Here is a 12,509-nt window from a genome sequence, read left to right on the forward strand (position 1 = left end):
GCTGTCTCTCCTCTCTCTCCCCTTGCTGTCTCTCCTCTCTCTCCCCTGGCTGTCTCTCCTCTCTCTCTCCTGGCTGTCTCTCCTCTCTCTCTCCTGGCTGTCTCTCCTCTCTCTCTCCTGGTTGTCTCTCCTCACTCTCTCCTGGCTGTCCCTCCCCGCTCATGCTTCTGGCTGTCTCTTCTGGTTGTGTCTCCCCTTTCCCATGGCTGTCTACCGAACAGTGGACTTCCTTCCCTGTAAAGAGATTTCCTATCACTTCCTGTTGAATGCACAGAACAGGAAATGAAGGCACAAGGTGCATCTCCCCAATTGGGAACCCAAAACATTAAGCTGCCAGGGGTCTTAACCATTTCCTACTCTATACAAAATTTAGGAAAAAAACTATTTGGGTTTCAGATACAATATATTCCTAAAATCTCCTATTGGAATAACATGGAAAAACTGTGACTTACCTCTTTTCTGGGATCTTATGATCTAATAATAGTACTGAAAGTTAGTCCCATTTCCATTGGGCAGGTCAGTAAAATACTGGTGGTAACTCTACTAGTAGAAACTAATAGTGGAACTACTAAGTTAATAAAGTGGTGCTGCTTTCAGTGTCTCCTGGTTGTACTGACCAGCCATGAGTGCTGTGCCCACCAAAGGAGCCTGTCTTTACCCCATAGTAACCTAGAAATTGGAATACAGGATGAACAACTATTTTCTATTGAAGCCACCAGTGGGTGCACAAAAACGAAACACCATAACGAACAAAAAAAGTGCATGTGAACACACAACAAATGCACTACGGTGTGTCAACTGGTCCATCTCTCGAAGAGATAGGGCCCTTCCCTGACCCCCTGGGGTGCAAGGCCCCTTAACAGGAGCAAGGTAGTCATGTCCACCTGGCCATAACCAGACGGATGCTTTCCTCACAGCCAGCAGAAGCCAACCACCGAGTACAAGGTTGGGGGCTCTCCCGAAGAAAGACCTCCAGTTCAGGGGAGGAAGGAACCTCATGGCCATCCTCCCGCTAGACTTCAAACCCTCACCTGTGGAGTGAAAAAAAAGCACACATATAAAAAGTGAAAGTGCACAAAGTGAGATAAGTGCCAAAGTGCAAGACAATGGCTAGGCCTTGCGGTATAAAAATGACCCCTGGTCTTCACCAAAAGGACCAGCCCAAAGGCATAGTGCAGAAAAAGCTTTGGTGTCATGGCCTGAGTGGCTTTCACATAGTGGGGTCCCAAACCCATAGTGCTACTCGGGCACTCCCAGGGGGAGCTTGACTCCGTGGGCCCCCTGCCTTCCTAGCCCATGACCAGATCAGATAGATCCGTTCAAATCAGAAGGCACTGGGACCCTCCAGATCTGCTGGTCTCAGTATTATACTAACGTTATTGTTCACGGCCACTTACATCTCCAGCTGGAACTGACGCTTTTCAACTTCCCTCAGGTCTTAGTTATAGAGGTCTAGCATATACCGTATTTTATGCTCCATAAGACGCACAAAAGGTGGGCAAAAATGTCAGTGCCTCTTATGGAGTGAATGTGTGAGAACTGAGGGAATCCCTATCGCCCGACGCCCCGACATGCAGTTTTTTTGTACATTTAGCGCGGCTCCTGACAAGCAGAGCTAAATGTATAGTTTGGAGCCGCCGCTCGTTTTCATACAAGTGGTCTGATTAGATCACTTGTATAAAAGGAACAGCGGCGATCCTGTCCGCCCCCCACCCCCGCTGCAGTTTTCGGGGTCCCCCGCTCCTCTGGGGGACCCGTGACCACAGCATAGGAGCTCACCATAGAGCCCGTAGAGCAGACGAAGAACATCCGATCTTCGTCTGCTCTGTGTGATCACTGAGACAGTGTCGCTGTAATCACAGCGCCACCTGTCTCAGCTGTCAGGAACTACATGCGTCTTATGGTCAGGTGCGTGTTATGGAGCGCAAAATACGGTAGATACTAAAGATTATAGAAAAGGATGTTCATGTCATGTTGGCTTGTTGCAGAATAATACAAAAAAAAAACAACAAGAAAAACACACCAGTTGATTTGGCGCCTTTTTACCCCAGCCGGACATTCATGTGGCTATCAACCGCTTCATGCTGCATCCCGTATGTAAGCGCAGAGTTGGAAAGTTTTTCCCCTCCGTATTATTATTTATTTTAAACTTCTTGTTTTCTGCTTTTTTGACTCGTGTTTTTCGGTGTTTTGTTGTTTACCATTTGGTTCTATTTTTGAACCCTGTCAATGTTTGTCTCGCAGCAAAGTACATCATTTTGTCTGTCGATTCGCACATCCATCCTCGGGAGAGCGGCTAATGATGCATTAATTTCCATTCACAGAAATGAAAGCCTTTGCATCATTAGCGGTCGCTGCAGCGCCACTGCTCTGAATTATTGAGTAAACGGGGGTGGAGGGCGTTGTTTGATCAATTTGCTGCTCCAATTTATTTAGTGCTTTGCCGCTAATAAATTCACATGTTAAAAAAAAAAGTAAAGTCCAGAAAAAGGGAACCGGGATGTAGTTTTAGTGGTAGCAGATAATGGACAAAGTTATACTGTTTGTCAAATGGTTTGGTTTATCATCAGATATGGGAATATAGTTTAAAAACCCAGAAGGCAGAAACTTACCTGCCCATGCTGGGGGTACAATGCCTGTACCATACCCCACCAGTCAGGGCCGTCTTTAACGCAGGGCAAAAGGGGCAGTTGCCCCGGGCCCAGTCACTGTTGTGGGGCCCAAAGCAGCTGCCCCTTGAGCCCGCAAAAGATGCACACGTGTCATCGTTCTGTTTACTATGCGCTCCGCATTGCGTAGTGTAGCTCTGCCCCTGCCGTATGCTGCAGAGTGTGACCGCGTGATGTGTCATGCGGGGTGACGTCCCCCTAAGACGTCTCCTCCTATCTACTCTTTTGGAGAGCGAAAGTGCATGGCGGGGGGCCCAAGAAAATGTTTGCCCTGGGTCCAATCAATATTAAAGACGGCCCTGCCACCAGTGCCCCCCACCAGTACCCAAGTGGTACCTTTCATGCCTCCTGAGGCCGTTGAGCAGATGGTGGTGGTGGGATTGGTGTTGCTGCTGGTACTCCTGGGCGGTTGGGGTTGATGCATGCTGCTGCTTGCCATCGGGGACGGGTTGGGGGGCACCTGTGTGGGGTTCTGCTGGTCATGGTGGGGTGCTGCTGCTGATCGTCCAGCTGTCCGGTGTGGCAGCCCATCCTGCACAGCTCACTGACATCACTGGTTGGCAGGAGCTTGGCGGGACACCATCTGTTAGAATACACATTGTGTCTATTGCATCAACTACTGCAGTATACATTTCCGGTCACTAGATGGCAGTGTTCTGTTATATCTATGGTATATATTCTCTGTCATATTGAATAATGTAGAGAATAAGGCTGCGGCTTCCATCCTGTTTTCAAGCCATGAGCAGCATGCATATCTGACTGTGTGCTTGTGTTTCTCTGTGAGGCTGTGCAAGAAGTACCAACACCATCCAAAGTGTCCGGCTCAGCTTCCTGGCAACCAATGATATCAGTGAGCTGGGCGGGAAGACGGACAGAGCATTACAGGTTGGTAAGATTTGTTCAATACCTTGAAAAAAGAAAACTAATGCAGCCGCCACATACAAGGACTGAGAAGCTGAAATACATCACATTCTTGTTCAAGGGTTTAGATATCCTTTAAAACTTCATTAGGTGTTTGGGTTGAGGAGGAAAGTAGGGATTACAGACCGTTGTCATATAATTCTGTGCTATACAACACTTCTCTTCCTGAAGACCTTAAAAGATGGATCCACAGGACTCTTTTTGGAGGGACTCTGTCACTGGAAAAACAAAAATTTAAAAAAGTCTCCCCGGAAAAGATGGTTTATAATATACCAGAGACTCCAACTCTCTTGCAGAGCTACAGCACTCAAAAAATCTTCTGCTGCCAACACGCTTCTGGGTGTTTCAGATGCCATTATCCCCCACTGCGTGCTGTGGTTCCACCTACTGTCCACTACGTTCAGGCCTCATTCACACACAAGGCAAGAGCAAAATCGTATATTGCGTCTATGCGCGTCTATACGAGCGTATGTGCGTGTATGTGTGCACTATTTGCATTCCCAGAATGCATCATTCCTAATAGAAATTTTAATGAACTGTACGCACATACACTAGCATACGCGCGTAAGCATGTGGAAACATGCGTATGCGCGTAAAATACGCAGGAATACGCTGCCCGGACCCATCTCGGTTGCATTCTGTTTTGGTTCGGGTCATCACTCTAATTGTTTTCCTAACCCACCCAATAACCACTTCAGTTCCATAGTGTAGTGGTTATCACGTCTGCTTTACACGCAGAAGGTCCTGGGTTCGATCCCCAGTGGAACCATCTCTTTAACTTCCAATTTGTTTTGCTCACTGGTGTCATAAAAATTATGGAAACAAAGACCAATCTGCCACTTTAAATTTTTAAAGTGGCAGATTGGTCAAACATTTAACTATTTAGTCCTCAGCATTTCTGAAAATAAAACATCACCTCCGGCTATTATTGCTCCCCAATATTCAGCGCTGCACCCCTGCAGACACAACGCTGAAACGCCATTTCTCTTCCTGGTTCAATGACGCCCAGCGACATTTAACCAACGTCCTGTTAGAAAACACAAAAAGTTTGCTAATAGGACTTTGTGTTCAGTAATAGCATAAGTGAAAAATAATCAAAATATACATCAACACATTATGAAAAATATAATTCTGCTTTATTAATATATTTAATTCTAAAAGATATGTTTAAAGGAGAACTATGGGGTCAGTGTTTTTCCCCATAGTTCTCCTTGGGGTAACGGGAGGACACAAACTAGCGTCCTCCCGTCACCCTAAGCTCAGTATACCGCGAGCTACAGCTCGCGGTATACTGAGACGCCGCACCTGGAGCGGATCCCGACGTAGATGACGGGATCCGCCCAGCTGCGTGAGTGACAGCTGGCTCTGCCTATCTAGAGGCAGAGCCAGCTGTACCCGCCCCCTCCCCCGTCCGTTCCGCCAGTCAGCGCTGGCAGATCGGAGCGGGGAGAGGGGAATCCAGCCCCTCCCCCTGTCACGGCAGAGAGCCGTGACAGGATCGAGAGGTGAGGGAACCCGGTATGTGTTCGCTCACCTCCCGATCTACTGAGCCGACCTGTGACAGTCTCATTGTCACAGGTCGGCTTAGAACTATGAGGTGAGTGGAAATCACTCATGTCATAGTTCTCCTTTAAGTATTATAAAAAGCATAACCGTGCATCCTATAGATGGACTCTGTAATACATTGCCACAGGACTGTTGATTATTTGTACAAATACCACACAAGTTAATGTTTTACACGTCACTTTTCTCTAGGTCTACGCGTTTCACAGAAGTACCACTTCTTCATGTGCTTGTATTAAAAACCATTGATTGAATCAAAGATGGCTGCCATGTATAAAGATGAATCTGTTATAAATCATACAAATACTGTAATGTTCCTTCTATTCATTGAATAGTAATCACATGTAATATCATGGCATGGTTTTCAGTACAAGCACATGGTCCTGAAGAAGTGGTACTTTCCTATGGACATATTCAATAAGTAAGTTTATAAACGTCTAGATGGATCTGGTTATTAGGAGCGGGATAGAATGTATCGAAATTCAATGTAGAAATACAGATTCATTTTTAGTTTTTTGACCATAGAGGAGAGAAAGCCAGGATAGAGAGCCAGGGGAGAGAGTGAGGAGAGACAGCCAGGAGAGATAGCGAGGAGAGACAGCCAGGGGAGAGAGTGAGGAGAGGCAGCCAGGGGAGAGAGTGAGGAGAGACAGCCAGGAGAGAGTGAGGAGAGACAGCCAGGAGAGATAGCGAGGAGATACAGCCAGGAGAGAGTGAGGAGAGACAGCCAGGGGAGAGAAAGGAGAGACAGCCAGGGGAGAGAGCGAGGAGAGACAGCCAGGGGGGAGAGAGGAGAGACAGTCAGGAGAGAGAGCGAGGAGATACAGCCGGGGAGAGAGTGAGGAGAGACAGCCAGGAGAGAGTGAGGAGATACAGCCAGGAGAGATAGCGAGGAAAGACAGCCAGGAGAGAGAGTGAGGAAAGACAGCCAGGAGAGAGAGTGAGGAGAGACAGCCAGGAGAGATAGCGAGGAGATACAGCCAGGAGAGAGAGTGAGGAGATACAGCCAGGAGACAGTAAGGGGTTTGGAGTCCTGTATGTGTTGTGTCAGGTTTTCAGGCCAGCTGAAACCCGGACACAAGATGTCAGGTGGACAGGGGTAACAGACAGGGTCCTGGTGTTCCAACTTGAGTGTATGGAGGAGGCATAGGACACGGAGGGACGCTGGAACTCGGGGCGCAAGCTCTCTCTCCTGGCTGTCTCCCCTCACTTTCTCCCCTGGCTGTTTCTTATCGCTCTCCCTCTGGACTGTCTCTCCTCGCTCTCTCCAGGCTGTCTCTCCTGGCTGTCTCGTCTCATTCTCTCTCCCATGGCTGTCTCTACTCGCTCTCTCTCCTGACTGTCTCTCCTCTCTCTCCCCTTGCTGTCTCTCCTCGCTCTCTCCCCTGGCTGTCTCTCCTCGCTCTCTCTCCTGTCTGTCTCTCTTCTCCCTCTCTCATTGCTGTCCCCCCTACATTCTCCCCTGACTGTCTCTCTTTTTTCTCTCTCCTTGCTCTCCCTCCTGGCTGTCTCTCCTCACTCTCTTTCTTGGCTGTCTCTCCTCTCTCGCTCCACTGGCTGTCTCTCCTCGCATGTTACATATCACCGTGAGCGTCGGGGTGAGAGCAATAATTCTAGGGCCATCAATCTCTGTTAGCACTAAATGTTCTTGAAAAAAATTGCAGCGCAGCACTAGCGGGTTCAGGTTTTGCTTGAAGAAAAGGTGGCAGCCCCTTGGAAACAAACAAAACCACAATGGTCACGCACTGTCTAAACTCCATGCAGAATGTTCTGCTGTTGGATAGTGATCTCCAAGCCTCAGCGCAGCACACTCTACTATTCCCAGAACTGTCTGTAGCCCATGTGTTTGGGCCGTGCGGACAAGGCTGACAATTCTCAGTATGAGTAACCCCGGCAATTATCAGGCCCCGTCAGCAGGCTGTCCTTAATGGAGCCATTGATTTCTTTCTTTAATGCGTTTATTGAAAAAAAAATATTCATTAATATTCCGAAAACGTTCCACGAGGGAATTCAGAGGATTCTTAAAAGGCGATATTTAATATTTGAGAAGCAGAGGTGTTACGTTGCATTAGTGACTGCGACAAGCTCTCTTGGCTCTGACAATTTGACGCATTTAGGCAGACAATTTCGGACGGCCGTTCGCCTAAAACGTCTCCCACTTAGTCACTGCGGCCAAAGGATATTAAAAAGGACGCCGCTTTATAAACCGCTATCAGCTCGCTGGCCCTGGAGAGTGAGGGTTCGGCCTGGTTCAGACATCCTAAATCAGCCATGGTGCGGAAAGCATATTGCCGATACCTGTGGACGAGATGCCAGGTGTTCCAGGTATCTGCAGTATACTTGCTGCACCATAGGCGACTGAAAAAGGAACTTCGGGCATATTACAAATGAACCCTTCCTGAGGAGATACCCCTGCACTGCAAGGGTTAAGTGCTTGTTTTGGTCTAGGGTCTAAAATAAAAAAGAGATACTTACCTGCAGTGGCGTCACAAGGGGGGTACGGACCGCACCCGGGTGACACCATTGGAGGGGTGACACCAAAAGTAATTTTGGTGTCACCCCCTCTGAAAAGTCGGGCGCTTGGTCATGGACCGAACGCCCGACAGTATCAGGAGAGAGGAGGGGACCCGGCGGCATACCTTATCCTGCCGGGTGACTGTCCCCTCCTCTCTCGGCCATCTTGGTGATGGACGCCGGCAGGTATCAGAAGAGCCCCGTGCGTGCACGATGACGTCATCGCGCACCCAGCCTCGGGACGCCCCTGCTTACCTGATCCTCGGAGGTGACCACTCACCTCTCTCCTCCCTCTGCTCTGGATGTCAAATGTCCGTCGGCGTCCTCATGTCCAATGCAAGTCACTGGACGTGATGATGTCACGGTTCCTCAGACCACCGGAGCTTGAAGGAGAAGAGGCTGCAGGATCCAGTCTAGCAGCGAGGCAGGATCGAGGATCAGGTGAGTATATTTGCTTTATTTTAGACCCTAGACCAAAACAATCACTTAATCCTTGCAATGCAGGGGTAGCCCCACTCAGGGGCATATAATTTCCCTTTTAAAATAAAAAAAGAGATTGAGAACACAGTCCTCAATCTCTTTTTCTGTGTCCCCTGTTATCAATGAACAGGAATCCTTTATGAGTGTTCCTGTTCATTCATAACATGAGTACAGTGTATGTTTACTATAACCACAATTATTAATAAACAGGAAGTGATGTAGGAGGTGATGTAGATCACTTCTCATTCATTCATAATTGAGGATATAGTAACCATACCATATCCTCAATTATCTACAAACACTGAGCGATCACTGACCGCTGAGTGTTTGCTCTCACTCTCCTCTCTGACACGCTGTCACAGGAGGCTGAGTGAGCGGTGCAGGGAGGAGAGCCCAGCCTCCTGTGACAGCGCTGTCTCCCACACCGCTCTGCCGCACTGTTATAGGTGGCTGAACGGTGTGGGAGGAGAGACAGTCACTCGGCCGACTGTCACTTTCTCTCCTCCCGCTGGGACAAAGAGCAGCGCCCAGCGGGGAGGAAAGAAATCACGGCTGCGCCGACAAAACGGCAGGAAAATGGCACTTTCGGCATTTAGCCAAAAGTGCCATTTTCGGCCGGTGCCCCCCTTCAACTTTACGCCCGGGGCCGGCGCAACGCCCCCCCCCCTTCCCGGTTGTTACGCCACTACCATTGCCTGACAACGAAGGGCATTAAAGGAAATGTAAGGTCCCAGCGTATCCTCTCCTGTTATAACATCAGCAGTGTAATAGGAATACATAGTAGAGTTGTTGCTGATAATACAATCAAAGATTACTACAATCCTTTTTATGTAGTGAGTGCTGCCTTCTGTCTGCCCATCACTTCCAACAACTTCCTGGATTCCCAGTGTGCTTTGCATGTCCTTCCCTGCTGCTTGGTGTGATGCAATCTTCATTTCTCAAGACTACATATCCCATCATGCATTGCTTCCAGCAAGCAATAATAATGTTACATTGTTCAGACGTTGTGTTGTAGTTCAGGAGGGGGAACTTGACGAGCAGGAGAGATGGTATCAGCCTGCAGGGACATGCTGTATTAAGCGGATGACAGGGGACTCCCTTCGGCCAGCGCAGTGACAGGGAGCTCTCCGGGACCATACTTCACCAACTGCTGTCCCACTGAAGACGCTGCTTAATGTAATGGTACTGTACTGTAATGTGTACCGGTAAATGGTACCGTACTTTACCATGCTGTCCCCTGTCATCCGCTTAATACAGCATGTCCAGGGAGCAGTGTTAGCCGATACTTCCTCTATAGCGCCGGTTACTGTGATAGGCGGAGTGATATCAGATGCACTCCGCCTGTGAAAGTGAAGGAAAGGGATCAGCATTAGCGATACTGATCATTTTGTTGCACATTAAAAATAAAAGACATCCCCTGAAAATAAAACCTAGTGTGTTTTTTTGGGGAAAAAAAAATATGACAGTGTCTTATTTTCGGGGAAACGCGGTAGTATTGATACTGGTGCATCCCTAGTTATAATGAACGCAGAGTAGTCTCCAATGACATTTACAATGTAGCTGTGATGCCGGCCCCTCCCACCCTCCGTAATCTGCGCAGACCCCCAGTGATGACATTGCCGGGTCCTAAATAAGGTTTGTAATGAAAACGAAAAGGTTTTATTTAAAGTTTAATAATCACGTGGCGAGGAAAGACAAAATATCATCAGATTAAACATCAGCTTTAAGACCCCATTCACACTGAGCGACATGGAGAATGGCGCGTTTTTCCACGCGATTTCGAGCTGAGTGGGATTGAGCTACATTGCGCGATATTGAGCAATGCACATTTTGTTGCGCTACATAGCGTGACTTTTGGGTGGGACTTCGTCGCGGCTACATTGGGCTGTAACCAATCAACAGCGGTCTTGATGTGACACCATTCTTTCCTTCCATATTGCTGTGCAAAAGTGACCCTTCTGTAGCGCGATATCACGCGACAAGATCGTGCAATATCGCCCAGTAATGCGCGACTTTGAGCGACACCATTGAGTCTATTGGGGCCAAATCGCGCGACATCCGCCGAAAAAAAGGTCATGTTCGAGCGACAAGCTTGAGCGACGAGCTACAGGCGACATTGAGCTGTGAGATGTGAACAGCTCCATTGACATGCATTGGACGAGCTACACCGAGCGACATTGCACGGAAATATGCGTGACTTCCGAGCAGAAATTGCGTGACAAACTGTTCAGTGTGAACGGGGTGTATACAAACGTTTAAAGGAGAACTATGAAATGAGTGATTTCCACTCACCTCATAGTTCTAAGCCGACCTGTGACAATGAGACTGTCACAGGTCGGCTCAGTAGATCGGGAGGTGAGAGAACACATACCGGCGTTCGCTCACCTCTCGATCCTGTCACAGCTCTAGCCGTGACAGGGGGAGGGGATGGATTCCCCTCTCCCCGCTCCGATCTGCCAGCGCTGACTGGCGGAACGGACGGGGGAGGGGGCAGGCACAGCTGGCTCTGCCTCTAGATAGGCAGAGCCAGCTGTCACTCACGCAGCTGGGCGGATCCCGTCAGCTACGTCGGGATTCGCTCCAGGTGCGGCGTCTCAGTATACCGCGAGCTGTAGCTCACGGTATACTGAGCCTAGGGTGACGGGAGGACGCTAGTTTGTGTCCTCCCGTTACCCTAAGGAGAACTATGGGGGAAAACACTGACCCCATAGTTCTCCTTTAATACTTGCAGTAACAATGTTACATTTACTCGTGTGACTTCATTTTATCCTTACCCCATAAAGAACTCTCAGGGCTTGTTCACACCGAAAGCGTGTGCATTCGCACAAGGCAAGCCCTATTTTTTGCGTTTGCAGTGGAACAGAACGCTGGAAAAGTTTTGCCACGCGTTGGATCGCACTGCGGGCGGGGAACGCACAAGGCAAGCCCTATTTTTTGCGTTTGCAGTGGAACAGAACGCTGGAAAAGTTTGCACTGCGGCCGGGGGGACGTACAACTGGTGCCATTGAATTTAATGCACCGCCACGCTCCCTCCCGCCACAAAACGCGGGGGGGAAGTTTCTCAGCGATCGCGGTGCGTTCCAGCAGCTACCGCTCTGGAACGAACGCACACGCTTTTGGTGTGAACAACCCCTTTAGAGAGAAAAGTTTTTTTATTCTTTTGTTGCAACTGGACGCAGTTTTATTTTGCTTTCCTTTCCGCTCTCCGGCTTTCAATTGTCTCCTAAAAAACAAACAAAAAAACCTCTCCTATCCGCACTTCATTTTCTTAACAGCCTACAGCCGGAAGTGAAATAAATGTATTTTTAAAAGTAATTGTAAAATGCTTAATGCCTTTTTCTTGAGAGCGACGTTGACCTTGCCGTGAAATATCGCTTTAATATGAGTTTTTTTTCTTTGTTTTTTTTTTAAAGTATGCCTGAGATTAATAGACAAACAACACAACAGGGTTTTCCCGCGATGTGTACAAAAGCAAAGTACAGATTTATCAAACGGTTTGTTGGACCGCAAGCTGCTCGCCGTACATTACCGACACTGGAAGATAAACAAAAAAAAGTGTATTAACATTATAATAATGAAATACTTTTCTCAGTTCTATAATAGAATCACCTAAGCTGGGGGTAGGCAACCTCAGGACTCCGGATGTGCAGCAATTACAAATCACATCATGCCTCTGGGAGACATGCCTACGGCTGCTAGAGTATTGCAATGCATCATGGGACTTGTAGCTCCACAACAGATGGAGTGCCCCTTTGCAACCTTATCACTAACCCTCCTTGTAACACTAATCCTTCCTGTAACCCTAACACTTACACTCCTCTGTAGCCCCAACACTGACCCTCCTATGTAACCCCAACACTAACCCTCCTCTGTAACCCTAACACTGACCCTCCTATGAAACCTTAACACTGACCCTCCTCTGTAACCCTAACCCTCCTCTGTAACCCTAACACTAATCCTCCTCTGTAACCCCAACACTAATCCTCCTCTGTAACCTTAACACTAACCCTCCTCTGTAACCCTAACACTGACCCTCCTATGTAACCCTAACACTAACCCTCCTCTGTAACCCTAACACTAACCCTCCTCTGTAACCCCAACGCTGACCCTTCCTGAAACCCAGTGGCGTCACAAGGCGTGTGACACCATTGGAGAGGTGACATCAAAATGACTGACAGTCATTTTGGTGTCACCCGCTATGAAAAGTCGGGCAGTTGGTCATGGACAGAGAGTCCGACAGTGTCAGGAGAGAGAGGAGGGGACCCGGCGGCATACCTCATCCCGCCGGGTGAACGTCCCCTCCGGCAGGCGTCAATAAGATAACCGTGCATGCGTGATGACGTCATGGCGGTGTGTCACCCG

At 48.5% G+C, this 12,509-nt stretch overlaps 1 non-coding gene across 1 annotated transcript; it reads left to right on the forward strand.

Annotated features, from left to right (window-relative positions):
- Window positions 1-4,286: 4,286 nt before the first annotated feature.
- On the forward strand, window positions 4,287-4,359 carry TRNAV-UAC. Its single transcript has one exon. It is a non-coding gene; the product is annotated as a tRNA-Val (tRNA).
- The last annotated feature ends 8,150 nt before the right edge of the window (window positions 4,360-12,509 follow it).

Source organism: Nanorana parkeri, unplaced genomic scaffold (genome assembly GCF_000935625.1).
Source record: "Nanorana parkeri isolate BGI_ZX_2015 unplaced genomic scaffold, ASM93562v1 scaffold62, whole genome shotgun sequence".
NCBI classification, from domain to species: domain Eukaryota; kingdom Metazoa; phylum Chordata; class Amphibia; order Anura; family Dicroglossidae; genus Nanorana; species Nanorana parkeri.